This window comes from Brachyhypopomus gauderio, unplaced genomic scaffold, assembly GCF_052324685.1.
Source record: "Brachyhypopomus gauderio isolate BG-103 unplaced genomic scaffold, BGAUD_0.2 sc140, whole genome shotgun sequence".
NCBI lineage: Eukaryota > Metazoa > Chordata > Actinopteri > Gymnotiformes > Hypopomidae > Brachyhypopomus > Brachyhypopomus gauderio.
The window spans coordinates 92,644-113,850 of record NW_027506961.1 but is presented as its reverse complement, the minus strand read 5'-3'; the positions used below and the strand labels follow the sequence as shown (position 1 = coordinate 113,850).

General features: G+C 44.0%; 2 long non-coding RNA genes across 2 annotated transcripts; one reads left to right on the top strand and one right to left on the bottom strand.

The window, feature by feature from the left end:
• Window positions 1-836: 836 nt before the first annotated feature.
• On the top strand, window positions 837-14,955 carry LOC143500288 (uncharacterized). The gene is made up of 5 exons (XR_013126738.1): window positions 837-1,480; window positions 1,665-1,768; window positions 14,190-14,276; window positions 14,575-14,679; window positions 14,849-14,955. It is a non-coding gene; the product is annotated as an uncharacterized LOC143500288 (long non-coding RNA).
• A 2,209-nt stretch (window positions 14,956-17,164) lies between these two features.
• LOC143500310 (uncharacterized) lies at window positions 17,165-19,820 on the bottom strand. Its single transcript, XR_013126740.1, has 3 exons — window positions 18,986-19,820; window positions 18,346-18,494; window positions 17,165-18,206 (listed from the first exon to the last, which is right to left on the bottom strand). It is a non-coding gene; the product is annotated as an uncharacterized LOC143500310 (long non-coding RNA).
• Window positions 19,821-21,207: the final 1,387 nt, after the last annotated feature.

The following is a 21,207-nucleotide window of genomic DNA, read 5'->3' as shown; positions in this document are numbered from 1 at the left end:
ATACAGAACCCAGGGTTGCCAACCCTCATGCATTGAGCGTGAGACACACGAATTTGACCGTCTTCACACGCTCTCACGCCACAAATCCGATTTCTCACGCCGAAAAAAATCTAGTTTATTTACCTCTGATCCATATCTATGATTCAATGAGTTACTAGTTCGCTCTGGCGCCAACCACTGGCGATCGATCAATCGCAATATAATACTTAATTTGTGTCCATTTTACACCCCGCCCGGTAACAATTTACGTTCGCTGCCCCCCCATTTGATTGGTTGTGCTGCAGCTCATGCACACACACACGTACAAAGTGTGGAAAAGCAGAGGACCGGTCTGCGTCAGAAGGACGGAAATGAAATTAATGGGGCGCACTTTATAAATATGCGTTTTAAAATTTAGATTTGGGGTAAAAAAAAATCAAGTCTTTGCAAGTAAACAGGTTCAAGTCCAATTCAAGTCCCAAGTTATTGGTGTAAAAGTCCAAGTCAAGTCTAAATCTCTGAATATTTTTTCAAGTCAAGTCAAAAGTCTTAATATTAATGACTCGAGTCTGACTCGAGTCCAAGTCATGTGACTCGAGTCCCCACCTCTGTATACTTATATAATTATATTTGTCCTTGATCTTGTATACATAGCTAAATTTTACAGTGAGCATCTGTTCCTGGGGTAGACCACAACTTAGCCTAAATTTGCAACCCTGTTACTGCATACCAATTTACATCTAATAAAGAAAAAACTGCTTCCATATCTGAGCTTGACGAATCAAACTTTTTGATAACCTGTAGATAATAAATATATGATTTAAAATGATCAAATTGAAGATCAAATTTTCAGAAGTGACCACCCCTGAAATGTACCAAAATCCTGGAATGACCCTTATATCGCCACATTGAAAATGCCAATTTTTTTTTGGCTTGCTCCTGACTCGCCATTTCTGCCTCTTCTCCATTTGTGTCGTGCGTCACTGGTGTTTGGGCGCGTGTGTAAAAACACTGGCTCTGATTGGCTACCATAACGCTGCCTTAGCCAATCGCTTACTGACTTGTTAAGTTAAACAGGTGTTACACCGAGAACTGTGGCCTAAAAGTGGACCTGACCACCCAGGGCCCAAGTAGGGAGAGGGGCCCATGAAAATCCTGATAATAGTTTTTTGTGATGTTTTTATTTTGGTGTTTAATTGGGCCCTCTAATTAATTATTTATTAATTAATATTTCAAATATATGGATAACATCAACTGAGGGAATGAACTTTAGTCTCAACATATTGAACATTCTGGGGCCCCCTCTTGGCTGTGCAAAATGGTTTAGTCCGCCCAACAGCTACCGGCAAGTGTAACGTCAGTGAGCCCAGATTGAATGACCTGGGGGCTAGACATCATGCTGCCCAAAAAGCACAAATCAGGTTATCAAAAGAGGAAAGAAAGGAAGGAAAAAGAAAGAATGCAGAATGAGGGGAGGCAACTGTTGACAGCTTTCCCAAAGGTGAACCGAGTTTGCTTATTATACAAAGTCCAATTAAAGTTAACGTAGTCCACTCCAGACAGCTGCTGCTGTTTGTATGCTCACGTGAAGTCGTTAGCTTAGCTAGTTGCCAACAAGGCTGCTTGCGGCTGTAAGTATAAAGACAATTATGAGCCGGCTAACGTTAGTTGTCAACATTAACCAGTTTCAGAACAAACAGTGGTGCTGGTGCAGCAGCAGGAGCAGCCGTGGCCAGTCCTGACGGCTCTTCTGAAGATGAGCCTGAGGTTAGAGATGAACAAAGACAAGGTGAGATCATTGTTCAAGTATTCAAGGGCGAGCTCCCCCCTCCGACCCCCCCTTATGTTGGTATGTTGGTTAGAGAGAGAAAGAGAGAGAGCTGCTGACTGGTAGAATTACTGACTAAATGTGAGTTGTTTACCTTAAGTTTAAAGTAGGTTAGCCTTTTGGCTCAGTGCGTGTGCTATAGCATATTGTCTACTAACACAGCAGAGCTGAAAGTGAAACTTAATAAATGATCCTCCTAGCAATATTTCTGCTGTATATATCAACATGTAAATAGCCTACCAATATCACTGTAGTAGGCTCAAGTGCACACTAGCAATGTATTATTTTTGTCTGGTAAAAAGCCTTAGCATTGCAATGCTTTGCTGTGCTTAAAAGCTATCAGTGCTCAATGAATTCATGACGTTACCAAAGCCAATGAATAATCATGTTGATCTCAATATCAATCAAAATTATGATTATGATTTTTGCCATACATTTTTGCCAGAGAGTGATAAGAGTGAGAGAGAGAGAGAGAGATGTAAGTGGTGAGAACATAGAAATACAATGAGCTATTCCTGTTGGGATATTTTTTCTTGACCCAGATAGGCCCCAACACTGCCCCGATGAACCGATTGGTTTTGACTGAATTACCCAAGCAAAGTCTTAACACCAAAAGTTCTTTTAGATTAATTTATATGGAATATAATTGAATACAATATAGTCAAAGTATACGTGGTACAAACTCTCTGGTACTAGTTGCCTAGAACTCTACCTAACCCAAGTGGATCTCAGCAGCGTCCAAGCAAAAAGTCCTCGTGCTGGGCGATGTCCTCCCTTTCATACCTCATCTCTAAGTTTCGATATCTGCCCCCACCTTTGCTACTCTTCCTTAGAGACCCCCCTGCTCCTCTCTAGCCGTCCATCTCCTTATCTCAAACTGCTTGTTTTGCAGCTTACACTGAATAGGCCCATTCTATTCTCCTCAAGGCCACTGAGGCCTTCTCACTTCTGCTCTTCCATAGCCTTTCAGGAAAACATTAAGTTTAAACATTAAGTTATTCACTTTTTTCCAACAATCCCCCTTTTAGACCAAAACATTGGTCTAACTCTAGTCTAATACAAAATTTTATCTAGCCCAGTGCACTTCTTAAAAGAAAGACAATCATAAAAATCCCTAAATGTGTATACATTCATAGTGTGACTATGTCAGTTAGTACAATGTCTATGTGTTCTTTTATGTGATTTGTGGGTTCTGGATCCCTCCCCAGTCGTGGGCCAAGACCTTTCAGACTATTTGGAGATGCCCCCCTTCATCTCCCACGGTTTCGTGACTTGACGTTGTCCACGAGACCCAGGTCCCGCCCAGTGGGAGATCACCTCGACCCGTTCTATTAATGTGCCCATGTGTCATGCATATTATTTCTTAAACTAGTGAATTGACTTTCATGTACTGTTGGTTGTGCTCTAATGTGTGGTGCGTCTTCATTCTTCATCAGTCGCAGACGCTGCCAATACCTACAAAGCAAGCATAATTAATCAAAAACAACAAGTTTTTCACACAGAATCGTCTTCTTCAGATGATATGTCATCATCATCCTCCACCATCAGTGGCATGGTGTATGGTGGTGGGTTCTTTGCATCCCCCTTCTCAATCGCGGCTGTGATCAACCTTTGGGTGAGAGATCTGATACATGGTATACAACAACATCCACAAATAACAACAATTGCAATGAACACTGCTACTGACATAAACAAGGACATAATCAGTGCCTTCCATTTCCCAAACACCTTCGTGAACCACTCCTCCATGGGGTTACTGATACCTGAGGCCTCCTGCATCTCCTTAGATAAAGCCTTCAGTCCGTCCAGAGCTCTGGTCACCGACCCGTCCGGTGCGGTGTTATTGGGAATGAAGGTACAACAGTTGTCGCCAAACATGAAACATACACCCCCTTTTTCCGCCAGGAGCATATCTAGAGCCATTCTGTTTTGTACGGCCATCAGTGAGGTAGCTCTCAGTTGTTCGCTCAGCCCCTCTATTGCGTCTCTCGTTAGGTTGGTTAATCTCAGCACATTGTAATGGACAAAGTTGATCCTATCTACATTCTTGTTCGGTGTTACTGGAAACAAGGCTGATATAATTGGAATGTTCTCAAAGCCCGTAGCTATTTGATCAACTAGCTTGTATTCATTGGGAACCCCCCGAGGCACTCCTATGGAGTCAATGTATGTTGGTGACCCTATGGACAAATCAAAGGCATCACGCTTCTTTCTCCCTTGGGCTGTAGCAGGCTGCGGTGTGATTTCCCTCAGCCCTATCATTGTTATTGGTGTGATTAGTCTAACCATAGCACAGATTCCTTTAACTTTTCCTGGTATTAATGCCACCAGAGTGTGTCCTCCGCAGTACCACCAGATCCCTGCCCGGGCTACTCTCCCTATCCCCGGGACCTTCGTTGTGGCGTTACACCAATCTGGTTCAATTTCTCCCACACTCATGATTGCGTCTTTCTCGGTCAAGTTAAAACATTGGTACTGTCCTTTAAGTTTTACTGGCACGAAAGGAGCGTTACCTCCTTCCAAATTTTTGACGTACGGAAAAATACTGTCCAGGCTGGAACAATTTGAGGTCGCAATACTTTTCACCTTAGTTAAATTCAACATACACTGATATCCTACTGGATCTGTTTCAGGATTCAGTGGGGCTGGTGAGGTCATCAACGCGGGTCGGGCCGCTGCGCAGGCCACACAACCTTCTAACCCATTTTCTCTACTGTTTTGTTCTAGCCATGACAACCACAAATTCGAGCCGCTGTAACCGGTTGCTAATTCTATTAACTGCTGGGACGATAATTTAGTGAAATCTGTGGTTAGAGTGAACTTGTCTGCTGAATCCTCCACCTCTTTTATTTTTGCCTCAGGTTTTGCTGGGCTGAGTGGCTTGGGTTTGGCTAAATAGCTGAGTTTAATTATTCCCCATATGTCACGTCCTGATTGTTCCACCCCCAGGGTGAAGTACAACGGTCTGTTATTACCCCATATCTGCCCATTCCATTTGACAGAAAAAGTCACTGGATTTTGGGACACGTGATAATCTCGCTGAAACGACACATCGACCCACCATTTGCTCAAAGAGGTCGTGGAAGGGTTACCTTTCTTATCTCCTAATGTCGGTTTCCATCTCCCCGAGTACTTTATCACCGACCCCCAACCAGGACACCAGTCTGCACTATAGAAACTCCCCCTTCCATGACAGCCCGCATTAACTTGATTGGTCCAACATATGTACAAATCACATCCTCTGTATGAGGCATTGGCTCCCCCGCAGTCCACTACCTCACATAAGTCAAAAGTCCAGCTCGAGGCTGTACCATCTCTATAACTCAATTCCACACCTCCGTATGTCCGTACACACCGGTCCTTGGACTGTCCTACTGGCCTGGTTCCAGCTCCTCTTGGTTTTCTTACTTTAAAGTCTATTTTCTCTGGTTTGGTCGCGTTTACTAGCGGGTTAGGGCTGTGGATCTCATCGGGCCTCACCTCTTTGCAGGCAGTGTGATTGTCGTCCCACCGACACAAAGTTACGTTCACGTTATTGGGTTGTTTCTGATTTCCTACACTAAATATCACCACCGCTCCTATTATCACCGTGGCTAGAAATGTTCCCCCCCATAGCCAAGTCCATGTTCTCAAAGTTAATCTCCCTACTCTAACATATTGTTGGTACTGAGCCTCATCTGGACGTCCCACACGTCCCGACAACATGTCTCTTATTTCCCACAGTTCCATCCTAGGATGGAAGATGATGCACCACCACCTTGGTACCGGTTGGTTTAAGTAAAGTTTTAATGATTGGTTTCACAGTCCTCCAGTCTAATCCGTCTAGTCCACAACCCAGCTTCGGTATGGCTAGAGTGTTAATGTTCAATGATATTAACAATGTGGCCAGGTGTTGTATGCTTGAAATCAGATCTCCTAATTCTGGCTTCTCCCTGTAGTATCTTTTGGTCACTAAATGGAATATAATATGTGTCTGTGTGGTTTGTGTGGCACACTTGCCTATGGGCACCTTGGCTATACCTGTAGTGCCAAACGCTTGTCTGATCTGCAGAGCCACTCCAGCTCCCAGGTTCAGGTCCGCGCTCACACAGTGTGCTATAGCCTCACAGTCAGTCTCCAACAGGTCTCCTTCACCTTCCTCCCACCAGTCCTCGGCTGTGATGTATTCTCTGTAAAAAGCTACACTGGGGTCGGTACTCACCACCAACTCTTTCCCTGGGGCTTCTCCTGTCTCCTCCAGGTGTGTCTTGATCTCTCCTGTGGTTCTTGTTGGTTCTTTTGCTGCAACACAGTGTGAAATGTGGTACCAAGTCTTACCTTTGTCTTTCCTCACTTTCACTGAGTGCTCGTTGGCACCTTCGACCTCCCACGGGCCTGTCCACCGTGGCTCGTTCCACTTCCTCTTGTGCACCTTGATCCTTACCCAATCCCCTGGCTTCACCTTCACCTTGGGTGATTCCAGGTCTTCTTCTCCTTTTTCCTGTTGAACAGACTTATTGATTTCACAAAGCAACTTGGTTAATTCTCTCATGTACTCTGACATCTCCTGTTCCTGGATTTCCAAAGCTGGTCCCTCAATCCTTGGTCGAGGGCACCCTGGCATGGGTCGTCCTGTCATGAGCTGGTGTGGTGAGAGATTGTATTCTCCCGTGGGGGTCGCTCTCATGGACATCAACACTAGTGGCAGCGCCTGAACCCAGTCCATGTCTCCTGCTGCGCACACCTTGGCCAGTTTAGTCTTAATGGTCTGGTTGGCTCTTTCCACCAACCCCTGTGACTGTGGGTGGTAGACAGTGCCAAACTTGTGGGTTAGGCCCAGCTTTTGTTCTACTTCTGCCAAGTGTTTGTTATCAAAGTGGGACCCATTGTCACTCCTAATCACTTTTGGTAGGCCGTACCTGGGAATCAACTCATTTTGCAACCATTTTATGACTGATTTTGAATCTTCCTTTTTGGTGGGTATAGCTTCTACCCACTTGGTGAATCTGTCTACCATGACCAACAGGTACCTGTACCCCCTTACCCTGTTGTCTGGCCCCATGTCTGTGTAATCGATCACAATCTCCTCAAATGGCCCCGTGGGCACTGGGTATCCTCCAATTCTCACCCGGTATGGTTTCTTCACATTGTATGACTGACAGATATCGCATTCGCTCACGTATTGCTTCACGTGGTCTCTGAGGTATGGATGCCACCATAAACATTCTAATTTGGTCACCATGGCCGACACTCCGGAGTGAGTAGGCCCATGTGCTTCGCATAGTATCAATTTCATCTTCTCTAAGGGCAAAACTACTCTCCCTTCTGGACTCCTCCAGAGTCCTTTAGTGACTGTGGCTCCCCGGTCTATCCACAATTGCTTCTCATAGACCGTGGCTTGTTCTTGGATCTGTGCCAGGTGGCTCTCCGTCAACTCAGGCATGTTATGAGTTTCCAGCAACAACAAGCTCTGTGGGTTGTACCCTCCAGCAGCTTTGGCTGCTCTGTCAGCAGCTTCATTACCTCTAGAAACAAAACTGTCATTACCCTGATGTCCTCTTACCTTTATCACAGCCACTTCTTTGGGTAACATGATAGCTTCACTCAACTCATGTACTGCTCTCAAATGTTTGATTGGCTGTCCCGTGGCGTTAGTATACCCATTATCCATCCACCTGACTAGTTCATGGTGGATGACCCCGTGCACGTATGCTGAATCTGTGTAAATGTTCACAATCTGTCCTGACGCGTGTTCCAGTGCTCTAGTGAGTGCGACCATTTCTGCCAGCTGAGCTGAAGCTGGTTGTGGAACCACTCCTGATTCCACCTCCTCCCACTCTTCCCCACACGCTTGTACCACAGCGTAAGAGGCCTTCAGTTCGTTACCTTGTCTCCAACAACTCCCATCTGAACAGAGTTCCCATGCTCCTGGTTTAGTAATTCTGACCTTGTGCAGTTCTGGTCTGAGCTGAATGTATCTTTCTGTGGCGTCAGCGCAGTCATGTGGTGTCGCATCTTCGGCTACTTCAATGTTATCAGTCAGATTCACAAGTTTTGACGCAGTGTTGTACGTGATGTGTGGCTGTGTGAGTATGGCTTTTATCTTGTTCTGTCGTGCTCTTGACAAAGAAAAGGCTTGTGAGTTTATGAACGCCATTACTCCGTGATTGGTGCTGACTATTAGTGGGTGACACATTACCAAGTGTGCTGTCTTCTCTATCGCTGTGGTGAGTCCTGCCATGTATGTTGTGCATGGTCCTGTTCCTATCACTGGTTGATCTAATTTGGAACTGTGAAAAAATAAAATGTTCCTTCCTTCACTCTCCCCCTTCTGAAAGAGACAAGCATGAACATGATTGTCTCTTACAGAAACATTTAAATGAAAAGGTTGTGTGTAGTCTGGTGCTGCTAATTCAGTAGCACTAGCAAGTGCTTGTTTCAGAGTTATGAAATCCCTCTCTGCCTCAACCGTCCAGTCAAGCTCCACCTTCCCGTTACTCAGACCTTTTGACACTGCGAGTTTTCTGAGGCTGTGAGCTAAATCACTGTAGTTAGGTATGTAGTTGCGGCAGTAGCCTGTCAGGCCTAAAAATGACATCATTTGGGACACTGTAATGGGCTTTGGAAATGACAGTATTGACTGTCTCTGATTTGGAGTCAGGGTGTGACCTTTGTGTGAGATGTTTCTCCCCAGAAAGGTGACCATCGGCCTGGCCACCTGGAGTTTTGACTTGTTCACTTTGTAACCTAATTCAGCTAACAAGGTTAGAATGGTTATGGTGTCTCTAAGGCACTTATCAGGTGAAGTACTAGCTATTAACAAATCGTCCACGAACTGTATTAGTACGGTGTTAGAGTCAATCAAATCATTGTCAGTTAATCTAGACAGATCTTTCAACAGACATTGATTGAAGATGCCTGGTGAGTCTTTGTAGCCTTGAGGTAGCCTGTTGTATGTGTACTGTTGACCTTTAAAGGTAAACGCAAAAATGTCTTTCACATTCTCATCAATTGGTATTGAAAAGAAAGCATTAGCTAAATCTATGCATGAAAAGCTGCAGTGTTCAGTCGTCAGGTTCTGCAAAGATCGATAGGGGTCAGGTACTGGTATGTTCTCAGTTACAGTGACATCATTAATGCGCCTCAAATCATGCACCATACGATACTCATCTTTTCCAGGTTTTTTAACAGGTAGTATGGGCGTGTTCCATGGTGACGTCGTGGGTTTCAGAACTCCAACTTTGATCAAATCTGCAATGGTGTCTGTAATACCTGCCATGGCTTCTGGCTTGATTCGGTACTTTGGCTGATGAACGACTGTTTCTCCTGGCTTTAACCTAATAGGAGCCATGTGGTGTGATGCACATCCTACATCTACCTTTGTCGTGGTCCACAAGTTGGCTGGGACCGTCTCTAGTTGTTCTTTGGCCTGGGGGTGATCCAACAGTGCTCTGCCGTGTGTGGCTGTCAGGGGCTGGTTACAGAAGTACGCCAAGTCACTGGTGTCACATGCGACTCTCCAGTACTTACCATCCGACGTACCCTCTACCCCTGGCAGACAGGTTGGGCGAAACTGTTCCTTCATGGCAGTGGCCAGCATGGGGCCCAGCTCACGAGGTTCGTGTCCAGCCGAGACCAACAGCGAGACATGTGGTAGTGAATCCTGCTGGTCCGGGTTTCTCCAGTACGTCATCTGTTCTCCTGTTAACACAACTAGTGCAGCCACACCTTCAGGTCCAAAAATCATTGATTCACAATTTATATTTTGTAATTGACCTTCAATGTTATTCCACAGCTGTCCATAAACCCCATCCTCCCCTCTGATGTAATTAAAAGTGCAGTGTGTGCTGTCTATTGGTGGGGTCATACTCTGAAGTGACAGGAACCATGGTTTCCATAAATTAAATGTGTAAAGCAAATTTTTTGCAGTTGCTTGTTCCTCAGGATGTTGTAATGTGGCCCAGTAAATGTGAGCTGGGCCGTCTGCTGCTTGTTGATTAAGTATTCTGAGGCGCTCATCGTGGTTGGTGACAGAGACAGCTAATTTACCTTCACTCGGTGTGCATTCAATAATGGCTGAAAATTAACACAACAAATCTCTACCTAACAAATTAATTGGGCACTGTTCTGAAAACAAAAATGTGTGCTCGACCTGTGGGCCTGAGCCCACTGACACCTTCAAGGGCACAGTCAGTGGCTGCAGTGTAGTTTTTCCCAGAAATCCAGTAGTGGATAGTGACATCTTCGACAAGTAGCCTTTCCACTTCCTGTCTGTTAAGACTGACGTGGTGGCTCCCGTGTCGACTAAGAACTCCACTGGCTCCCCCTCCACCAATAGACATACAACTGGTTCACTGCATGTGGGGGAACTGGACATCGGGCAGCTTCATTGGCCACCAGGTGGCGCTGGCATGTATTGCATGCCAGGAGGCACAACCTGTTGTCCTTGTGTGAGTGCGGGTTTCTGCTGGTAATTTACATTTTGGGGTTGCTGGTACTGTATTGGCTGTTGATACTGTACTGGTTGTTGCTGCTGTATTGGCTGTTGCTGCTGATACTGCATTGGCTGCTGGTACTGCATTGGCTGCTGCTGCTGCGTCATCGGACAATCTCTTGCCCAGTGGTCCATCTGGCCACAACTAAAACAGCCGTTGCTTTGTGTGGTTTGGAAGTTCCCTACTCTGCCTCCCCTGAACCTACCTTTGGCTCTGCCTCTGCCTCGGTATGGGCCTGCCTGGGCGTAGTAACCGGGCTGTTGTGGCACCGCCCAGCTGTTGACCTGTTGTGGCATAACATAAGGTTGCATCATGGGTTGTATGGGTTGCATCACTGGTTGCGCGGGTGGCTGTACGGCCGCTACCTGTACTGGAGTGTCTTCCTTTGACACTAATTGCTTTTTAGGCTTTGAATTGTCCTTCTCCCTCAACAATTTGAGTAATGCATCCTTCATTAACTTATCAGTGTTTTCGCCCTTCTCTGCCTCACGCTTCATATGGTGTGTAATTACAGCTTCCCATTCACCTTCTTCCTTTTGATCCAGCGCGACCACATCTTTTAGTTTCGTTTGCACTCCCTCAGATAAACTCGCCACGACCGCTGCTCTGTACATAGCCCGCACTGGGATTGATTTATCATGCCTAACGCCAGTTTTAGCTTGCCAGATTTCTTTGCACCTATCTAAGTACGACATCGGGTCTTCATCTTCTTTAGGTTTAACCCCTGATAAGGCTGCCGTGTCAAACGTGTCCTGATTTTGCAATCTCAGCTGTCCCCACAAAGCACTTCTTATTCTACCGAACGGGGCCTCATCAGCCAGATGCTCTGTTCCAGCCGCCTTCTCGGCTGTAGACAACATACTCAAAACTCCCATAGCTTTAAACAATGTCCTTATATCTCCCAAACACAACATGTCCCCAGCCGTGTACTGTTCAAATTTAGACAAGAAATACTGAACGCCCTTTTTAGGATTGGGTAATTTATCTATCATAGTGTGCAAATCTCTGTGTGTCCACGGTGCGTATGTGTGTGCGTAACTGCTCCCTGGTACTGCCATTAGCGGATAATGACCACCAGGGGTCGACATGTTCTTGGCTTTTGATCGCGTGACTACACCGTGCCTGTCATAGTAGGCGGGCACTCTCACCCATTCCTCGGATTCAGACAGGTTAATACATTCATCTCCCACCTCGCTCTCCTCTGAAGAGGGAGTTTTCACTCGTCTGTTCGCCCCACCCTCGTCATTCTCCGCTTCCCATTCTAAATTTTCACCAGTCACAATCAATGTATCTCTACAGTCAGGTGCGCCTCTATTTCTCCTTTTATCATCCGCAGCGCATTTCTTTTGCTGTCTCGCACGCTCTTTTTCCAACTTAGCCTCTTCCTGCCTGATGGCTTTCTCCACGTCACAGACCACTTTCTCTGCTCTGTTCAACGTCTGTTCGAACCGGGTGGGGGCACTCAGACTCAAACTCTCATCCATTCGCTGTTCAATTCTTTGCAATGCATTATTTATCTCTGTTTCTCCAGCTTTCTCGCGATCACGGTCTTCGAGCCTCGCTAGTCTACTCTCTATTTTATCCATAGCCACATCACTGACAACCTCCATTACCACTTGTCTCCCCTCATCACATTCACGCTCTCTCACTGATTTTGGACGTGCAGAAGCCCCGTCCACACCAACGTCACTCATTTCACTCACAGACACAGGCGCCATCAGCGCTGCACGCGGACATTGAGGAGCACTGGGTTCACACGCTTTTTCTGCATAGGGAGGGGGCACAGGGAGTTCTGTCTTTTTGGTTTCAACTCGTTCTTTATCATTAATCTTCTGACAAATTTTCCGAAATGTTCTCACATACGACAAATAAGTTTCAGCTTCTTCCAGCTGGATTTTACGCTTTTGCTTAGTTAGGGCTCCGCTAGCCTCTAATCTTTTTTTCTCTTTATTAACCTGTGTGACCCAATGCTTCTCGATGTGCTCCCAATCAACCTGATACACACCACGGTCGTCCGGGTCTGGCCACAACCCTTCGGATCGCATCTTCTCAAAACATTTTTTCACATACATCACCGTGTCAGACCTCATTCTCGGCACAGCACGTTTCTCCATAGTATCAACCAAATAATCCTCCAAACCCTTAATGTTATCCATGATATAACTCTGATTTTTAAACTACTTCCAAATTACTTTTGCTTCGATTCAGTAAATTTTAAAACTTTTTCGTTGTACTCACTAGCACTTTAATACCCCCAAATTAATTCAGTAAACTTTATCACTTTATCGTCGTGTTCGCAAGCGCTTTAACTCGCCAGCGCGCACCCCAAGGGCAGACAGACACAAGTTAATATCTACACACTCCAAACAACTCCAGCTCAACACAGCTCGCGCGAGTTTCACTTCCAGCACTTAAATCGTACGTTTACGGAGCGTCATAAACCAAATTATAATTTCATGCATGAAAAAATATATAATAATTTTTGTTTTACACTTTAACCTCTTATGAAACGTTTCTCTTGTGCTTGTGTACACAATGACGAACGTCTTTCTTGGGGGCTCATGCAACTTACTCAGGGGTTCAAATGTCCTCACAGAGGCTCATGGATTTATGGGCATGGGTTTATAAGTCCCCCAATGAAAGGCTCTCAAGTTTTATTATAGCACGTATGCTCAAACAACTTATACAGGTCTTTATTCAGCATAAAACCACACGATACATGAAAACCAACCCAACCCTGCAAATTTGCAAACACACACACACGGCCGTAATCTCACCAATCACACACGGAATTTTACCAAAACACACGGGGCCCCCAATAATCAAAATGGCGCGTCCTCCGGAATCCACAGGATTCCAGGCTACCTGCCTTAATTAAAATAATAAACTGGCGCGTCCTCCGGAATTCACAAAATTCCAGGCTACCTACCTTAATTAAAACAACAAACTGGCGCGTCCTCCGGAATTCACAGAATTCCAGGCTACCTGCCTTAATTAAAACAACAAACGGGCGCGACCTCCGATTGTTCCAAGAATAATCGGGCTACCTGCCAAATTTACTGCAGTTTACAGGGCGTCCTCCTACGACTTTGAGTCGTAGGGCAATCCTCCTGTCTATATATCGAATTTGTAACACGTATACAATTTCAATACTAAATTTACAGAGAGTATTTCGCCTCGACCATTTAGTGACTGAACTTTAATTTAGCCTATGACGTAGTAACATCAGCCAATAGGAGAGAATGGCTCCTTACCTTTTTTCAGACCGCGCGGTTTAGTTCAGTCACCTCACGGACGGATTGACCTCCTCTCTTGTCCTAATTGCAGAATTCGACTCCAGCCAAAACCATCCTCTGCTACCAATTTGTTGGGAATTTTCTTCTCCGACCCAGACGGGCCCCAACACCGCCCCGATGAACCGACTGGTTTTTGACTGAGTGGTCCAAGCAAAGTCTCGACAACAAAAGTTCTTTTAAAATGATTTATATAGAATATAATTGAATGCAATATAATAGAAGTATACGTGGTACAAACTCTTCAGTGCACTGGTGCTAGTTGCCTAGGAATCTACCTAACCCAAGTGGATCTCAGCAGTGTCCAAGCGAAAAGCCTCTCGTGCTGGGCGATGTCTTTTCTTTCATACTCTCTGTCCATAAGTTTCGAATTGTTAAGTTTCGATAACTCCCCAATCTTGGCTGCTCTCCATGGAAAATCACCTGCTCCTCTTCTCCCAGCCTGTGTGCCTGGTTATCTAAAAACTGCTTGCTACACATCCTGCACTGAATAGACCCCTTCTGTTCTCCTCAAGGCCACTGAGGCCTCCTTACTCCTGCTTTCCCACAGTCTTCCTGAAAAACACTAAATTGACACATCAAGTTATTAGCCTTTAATTTTCTTTTTTCCAACAGTGTACACTAATGCAAAAATAGCTGACCGGAAGTTCTAACACAAAGGCGGAAGAAACGCACACTTGAAAGTGGCCGTGGCGAAATACGGTGAATACAGACAAATTAAATATGCATGAATATAAAATATGTGACATTTATAACCTTGCTGTCTTGCACAAAGTGGATAAAGCACAAATACATTTAAATACATGATTTCTACATAATTTAATTATTTTTTTACTTTATCAGCACTACGAATAATAAAGGGCAGATTGTGAATCAGCACCATGGAGCAAATTCATAGCTATACAGTAGGCCTATATGTCTGGAAAAAGTATGAAATGTCACTGTGTGTGTGGGTTTTGTGTATCAGATTACAGTTTATCAATCATATTTCATTCTGCAGAGATGCCTCGTAAGGAGAGGACGTTAAAATATAAACAAAAGGAGCTGCGTGAGGCTGCGAAAGGCACTGGATCACTCGCCAGCTGGATGACAAAGAGCACAAAAGGTTAGAATAACATGTACCTGCTATTTATACTGTAGAGGTTTTCAGTTAAAACAATAACAAGCACAATTTCAATGTTGTCGTTCTGTTACATTATGGTGGGTTTATTATTAATCAGGTGTAAGAGATATTAAGTCAATTAATCCAAGAGCAAATTATGCCTTGTTTCCAGATGGACTGGGAGTGAGTGATGATAGGTCAGATAAGGAGATGAAAGGAGAGAAAGATGAAGGTATTGTACCTGCGTGAAGCTGGCCCCCCCTCATACCCAAAATGCTGAAATAACACTGCAGTTCGTTTGTGCTGGGTTTGTGCCCGTTTGTGCTGCAAATATTTTCATTTGTGCTATTAAGGCTTTTGAGTAATTTAAAAATGCATTTTCTGACTGGTGACGTCACGCAGCCCCCCCTCCACGTCCAAATTTCTCCAAAGTAGTCTCATTCGTTTGTGCTACGTTTGTGCTCGTTTGTGCTGTTAAAATGAACGCTTCAATCACTTGCTTTGTAAAGTTACAGTCGTTTAATTTTTCACACGCGTGACATCACCAGCCCCCCCTCCACGTCCAAATCACTCCAAACTGGTCTCGTTCGTTTGTGCTACGTTTGTGCTCGTTTGTGCTGTTGAAATTAATGTTTGTGCTTTTATGGTTTTTTAAATATAACCGATTCTTTTTCATACGCGTGACGTCACCAGCCCCCCCTCCATGTCTAAATCACTCCAAACTGGTCTCGTTCGTTTGTGCTACGTTTGTGCTCGTTTGTGCTGTGAAAATTAACGTTTGTGCTTTTATGGTTTTTAAATTAGGCTATAACTGGATCTTTTTCATACGCGTGACGTCACCAGCCCCCCCTCCACGTCCAAATCACTCCAAACTGGTCTCGTTCGTTTGTGCTACGTTTGTGCTCGTTTGTGCTGTTGAAATTAACGTTTGTGCTTTTATGGTTTTTTAAATATAACCGATTCTTTTTCATACGCGTGACGTCACCAGCCCCCCCTCCATGTCCAAATCACTCCAAACTGGTCTCATTCGTTTGTACTACGTTTGTGCTCGTTTGTGCTGTTGAAATTAACGTTTGTGCTTAACGTCACGAGCGCACCTCTCACGTGTTTAACTATAGCTATACAACAGAATGGGCTGGATGATGTTGGACTACAGAACGGACAGGAGGTGAGGGGTAACAGAGAAGGCAGAATTTCTGGATGACATCAAAGCTTCTGTTGAGAGATGTATGAGGATCTTAATGTTCCCTTATGCAGATCAACCACATCTTTGTCTAGAAGGCCTCTGTCCAGAAATCTTCAGAGGTGTTGTGGGCAGTGGAGAAGATCAGGAACTGTCCTCTTGCTTCATTGCTGAATTGACAGAGCAGCTCCAATGATCATGCTTTAATTAGGTTTAATTAAATGTTTTATGTTGACCTCTTGAAAGTTTCTGCAACATGCGAAGCAGGGCATCCACATTCAGGTACCACTCCTTCTCCTGGCCATCTATCTGTTTAGCTCAGTGCATTCACATTTAAACATTTGCATTTAACCATTTTACTAGTACCTTTATTATATTGCTATAATGCTCATTTATTTTCTTTTGTCGCTTACTGACCTTGGTTTTTTTTTTTGTCTGAACCACCAAGAAACACCATCTCATTCAATTTATGTGGTGTATTGTTGATTGACAAAAAGTCTAAAATGTTGATTTATATGTACAGTACATTCAATGCATGGATACACAATGCAAACCATTTAAGGATACTGCTCTTTACTCACATTCAATAAAGAACTGTTCTTTTGCACATGCAAACACTCTTTGTATAATGTCTTGCTTGATAGCTGCCTTAAGACAAATACTGTATTACTGACACAAAAACATTGAACTGAATCTAAACGCCTTCATTATTTATTAACTTCACTAAAACAGTTGAGCAATGGCTAATCATTTCCTTGACGAATACATGAGTACATGAGTCAGAGGTAGGAAATAATGCATCTTATTTGACATGGACACTCAATATTGAAGTAATTCATACAATGTTGTATGTTGTAATGTGATTAAACCATACATATTGCAGTAAGTTGTACTGTACTGCCATTCCCTTAAATGCGGGCACAGCTAAATGCAGGCACAGCTATGATTTTATCAAATACACAGAGCATGAAATTATGGTTGTATTTAAATATCTACAGCTATGATTAAGTAATTGATCAGAAATAGCCTACAAATTTAGCATGTAATAAAACTAGCAAGCTATAAGTGAACTAGCCTTCCTAGCCAACTATTATGGAAAAACCTTTGAATGTATCAGTTTTGGAACTAACAGTGGGGCAACAATTTAGTTTGTCCAGTTGGTGGCAGTAGCGAACCAATACTCAGCCGTATGTAAAGACTAAGTAGATAAGGCTGCACATGAGAAGATTGATCGTGTTAACATAGTAAAAAACAGACATCTAAGAGATGGACCACACACAAAAAATTCAGAACAATAAGGTTTAATTTCTAACAGGAAAGAGAACAATAGCAATTGAACTGAAATGAATTCTGGAATAAAAAATTAATGGAACTAAATTCTTAACTTCACTAGATGCCAAAGCCAGAAATGATCTGTGAACAAAGTTTAAGTCGTGCATCACACCATGGAGACCATGACAATATGACATACCACAACTTGTCAGAATTGGCTCCTACCTGCCTCTGTGGACCGGTGTATGTGGAGGCCGAATTCAAAAATCTAAAACGTGGCCTCTTCAGGAACGAAAACCTGCCTACACACGTTCATCGTTTTGTGGGCAGACACCTAAATTACATTGAAGGGGAGATGCGGCTTTCCTCAGCCAAACACAACAAGCCAGACAGGGATGATGTTGGTTGCGACAAAGGCCTGGCAGTGGACACACCCAATCAGCCAACACTGGAAAACTGGAGGGGCCTGGCAGTACCCCCAAAAAAGAGGCCAACCTCCTATCTTATTCCACAGCCAGAGTGGCTACACACAGCTCCAAAGCAAACCAAAATTCAAATGGGACTTATGGAAATATGTGCAAGTCCATTAAGATTGGAAAAGAAACAGTAAGCCTGGACAACACGTGCGCATTTGACTCTTTCTGCTAATGTTCATGCTGCACTTTCTGCGACAGTGAAAACTTCAACAAGCACCTAACCACCACTGACAAGAGAAACACCCAGATATTTCAGCTGGTCACAACCATTGTGACAGATGGAGTACATTCTGAAGCCTACCGGCAGAGGGCAAGAATTTTGCACAACATCTTTGAGCACAACACATTAAGATCTGGAACACTGAAGATCAACGCAGCATGCAACATTGCCCAGATCATAACAAAAGCAATGGATCATTCCCCAAGTTTCATTACCAAGGCTCAGTGTGGGAACCCAGAATGCTCAAGAGCAATGGCCAGCTTCAGAGCATGTCTCCTTGCACCCTTAAACATACGGCACATAGAAACAGAGGGCATCAAGGGTCTTCAAGCAGCTCTTGAGGATGGAGTGCAGTTGCAGTATTCAGTTTGCCAGCGACCTGCAAAAGCAGCACAATCAATTACTGACGAGGCCTGCAATGGTGTGGTCACCCACAGCCACACTGCTGGGGCAGCACTGTCCATTGAAGTTGCTGCAGAGAAGGATTATGTGCTGCAAGTCTTCCCCATCAACCTCACCTGCAATGAGCCCTTCATTCTAAGGGGTGTTGTAGCATTCCGTCTGGTGCCTTACTGGGCAGCCCTCGGGCATTACGTCGCCTACTGCCGGAGGCCGTTCTCAGGGTGGCAATGCTTTGACGACCTCTCCAAGGGGGTTTCCACTGTGCCTGACAAGCACACAATTACATCACGTGTTTTTTACACGAAAGAGTAGGTTGGGAAAACAAGCAGCAGATTTTAGTTAAATTACATTACACTACACTTAGCTGACGTTTTTTTTTTTTATTCAAAGCCACTGAGTTATTTAGATACAATGTGGAATCCAAACTTGCAACCCTCTGACCTAAAGAAAAGTACATGTTCCATCAAATAACAAGACTTTCTACAGTAAAAATGGATTTAAGAAAAAAATGTTGTATGACTTGTGTTTTCACTTATTAATGTTTTTGAGTGCCCATCAAATAAGATGCATTATTTCCTACCTCTGATTCATGTATTCAGAAAATGATTAGCACTTTGCAGAAGTGCAGATTCCTGCATGAGGGTTGTGTGTTTGTGTTTTTGCATCCCCACAGAAACAATGATTCACACAAAGATTCCTGTCATTCAATTTCATTATTGGAAGATCAATATTACTTATAAATGTCATAAATATTACCTCTTAAATCTCTCAACAGAAGCTTTGATGTCATCCAGAAACTCTGCCTTCTGTGTTACCCCTCACCTCCTGTCCCTTCTGTAGTCCAACATCATCCAGCCCATTCTGTTGTATAGCTATAGTTAAACATGTGAGAGGTGCGCTCGTGACGTTAAGCACAAACGTTAATTTCAACAGCACAAACGAGCACAAACGTAGCACAAACGAATGAGACCAGTTTGGATGATTTGGACATGGAGGGGGGGCTGGTGACGTCACGCGTATGAAAAAGAATCGGTTATATTTAAAAAACCATAAAAGCACAAACGTTAATTTCAACAGCACAAACGAGCACAAACGTAGCACAAACGAACGAGACCAGTTTGGAGTGATTTGGACGTGGAGGGGGGGCTGGTGACGTCACGCGTATGAAAAAGATCCAGTTATAGCCTAATTTAAAAACCATAAAAGCACAAACGTTAATTTTCACAGCACAAACGAGCACAAACGTAGCACAAACGAACGAGACCAGTTTGGAGTGATTTAGACATGGAGGGGGGGCTGGTGACGTCACGCGTATGAAAAAGAATCGGTTATATTAAAAAAACCATAAAAGCACAAACATTAATTTCAACAGCACAAACGAGCACAAACGTAGCACAAACGAACGAGACCAGTTTGGAGTGATTTGGACGTGGAGGGGGGGCTGGTGATGTCACGCGTGTGAAAAATTAAACGACTGTAACTTTACAAAGCAAGTGATTGAAGCGTTCATTTTAACAGCACAAACGAGCACAAACGTAGCACAAACGAATGAGACTACTTTGGAGAAATTTGGACGTGGAGGGGGGGCTGCGTGACGTCACCGGTCAGAAAATGCATTTTTTAATTACTCAAAAGCCTTAATAGCACAAACGAAAATATTTGCAGCACAAACGGGCACAAACCCAGCACAAACGAACTGCAGTGTTATTTCAGCATTTTGGGTATGAGGGGGGGCCAGCTTCACGCAGGTAGATATTGTGCCACAAAGAAATGAGAGTTTGCTGGAAACAGAAAGCCAGGATGAGACAGAGGCAGGAAAGATGTCAGAGATTGTTGAGAAGCCCACAGAGAATGTTGAGGTTGAGAAAGCAGCTAGCCAGGAGATAGAGTTTGGAGTGAGAGAGGCAGAGACAGAATTACAGGCGATACAAAAGGTTGGGGTAGAGGGTACATCAAGCCCAGTGGAGACAGAAGCCAGAGGAAGGCAAATATTCTCAGACCTGCTTGGACTTACCCACCCAAATGATCCTGCCCATGTCCTGCATTTACACATTAAATATGATGAGGCCTTCATACAGTTCTGTGAGAGTATTGGACCCTGTCAACCAGCGCTCTGCTCATTTCCTAAGAATGATGAGGGGAGGTCATTTCAAAAGAAATGGTATGAGAACAACCCATGGCTAGAATACTCCCCAAGTCTTGACACCATGTTTTGTTTCAGCTGCCGTCTTTTTTTGAATATTGAAAAATACACAAGCCGCAAAACCTGGAAAACAGAAGGAGTTAATCGGTGGAGAAAGGCTCTAGAGAGGATTAAGGAACATAGTGCCTCAGAATATCACATGTGCAGTATGGTGAGGTGGAACACCTTCAAAAAGAAATCATTGGAGGCAGCTTTCAAAATGGGTGACAGTGTGTTACAAGCTGCAAAAGAAATGGAAAGAGAAAAAAACAGAGAAATTCTGTCCCGCTTACTAGCTATCAGTCTTTACCTGGCAAGACAGGGTATGCCTTTTAGAGGAGACGATGAAACCCTGTCAAGCCAAAATCGAGGTAATTTTCTACAGTTGGTGGAGCTGTTTAGCAAATATGACAGTGTAATTAAATTACACCTGGATGCCATAAAAGAGAAGCAGGGACCTGGTAAACGACCTCTTGTCTCACTCCTCTCCAACAGAAGTCAGAATGATATGATAAAAGCTTTGGCCATATCATTGAAACGAGTAATCCAAAAAGAAATCCAAGAGAGCAAAACCTTTTCAATTCTCATGGATGAAACCACAGATGCTGCACACACTGAACAGGTTTCTTTTGTTCTCAGGTATGTGCATAATATGCAAATCAAGGAGCGCTTTCTTCAGGTCTGTAATGTGCATGCCACAAGTGGAGATGTTCTTGAAAAGGTAGTGATAGCTGTACTGGAAGAAAATGATCTAAAGTTGGATAACATCCGGGGGAAGGATATGATGGCGCTGCAA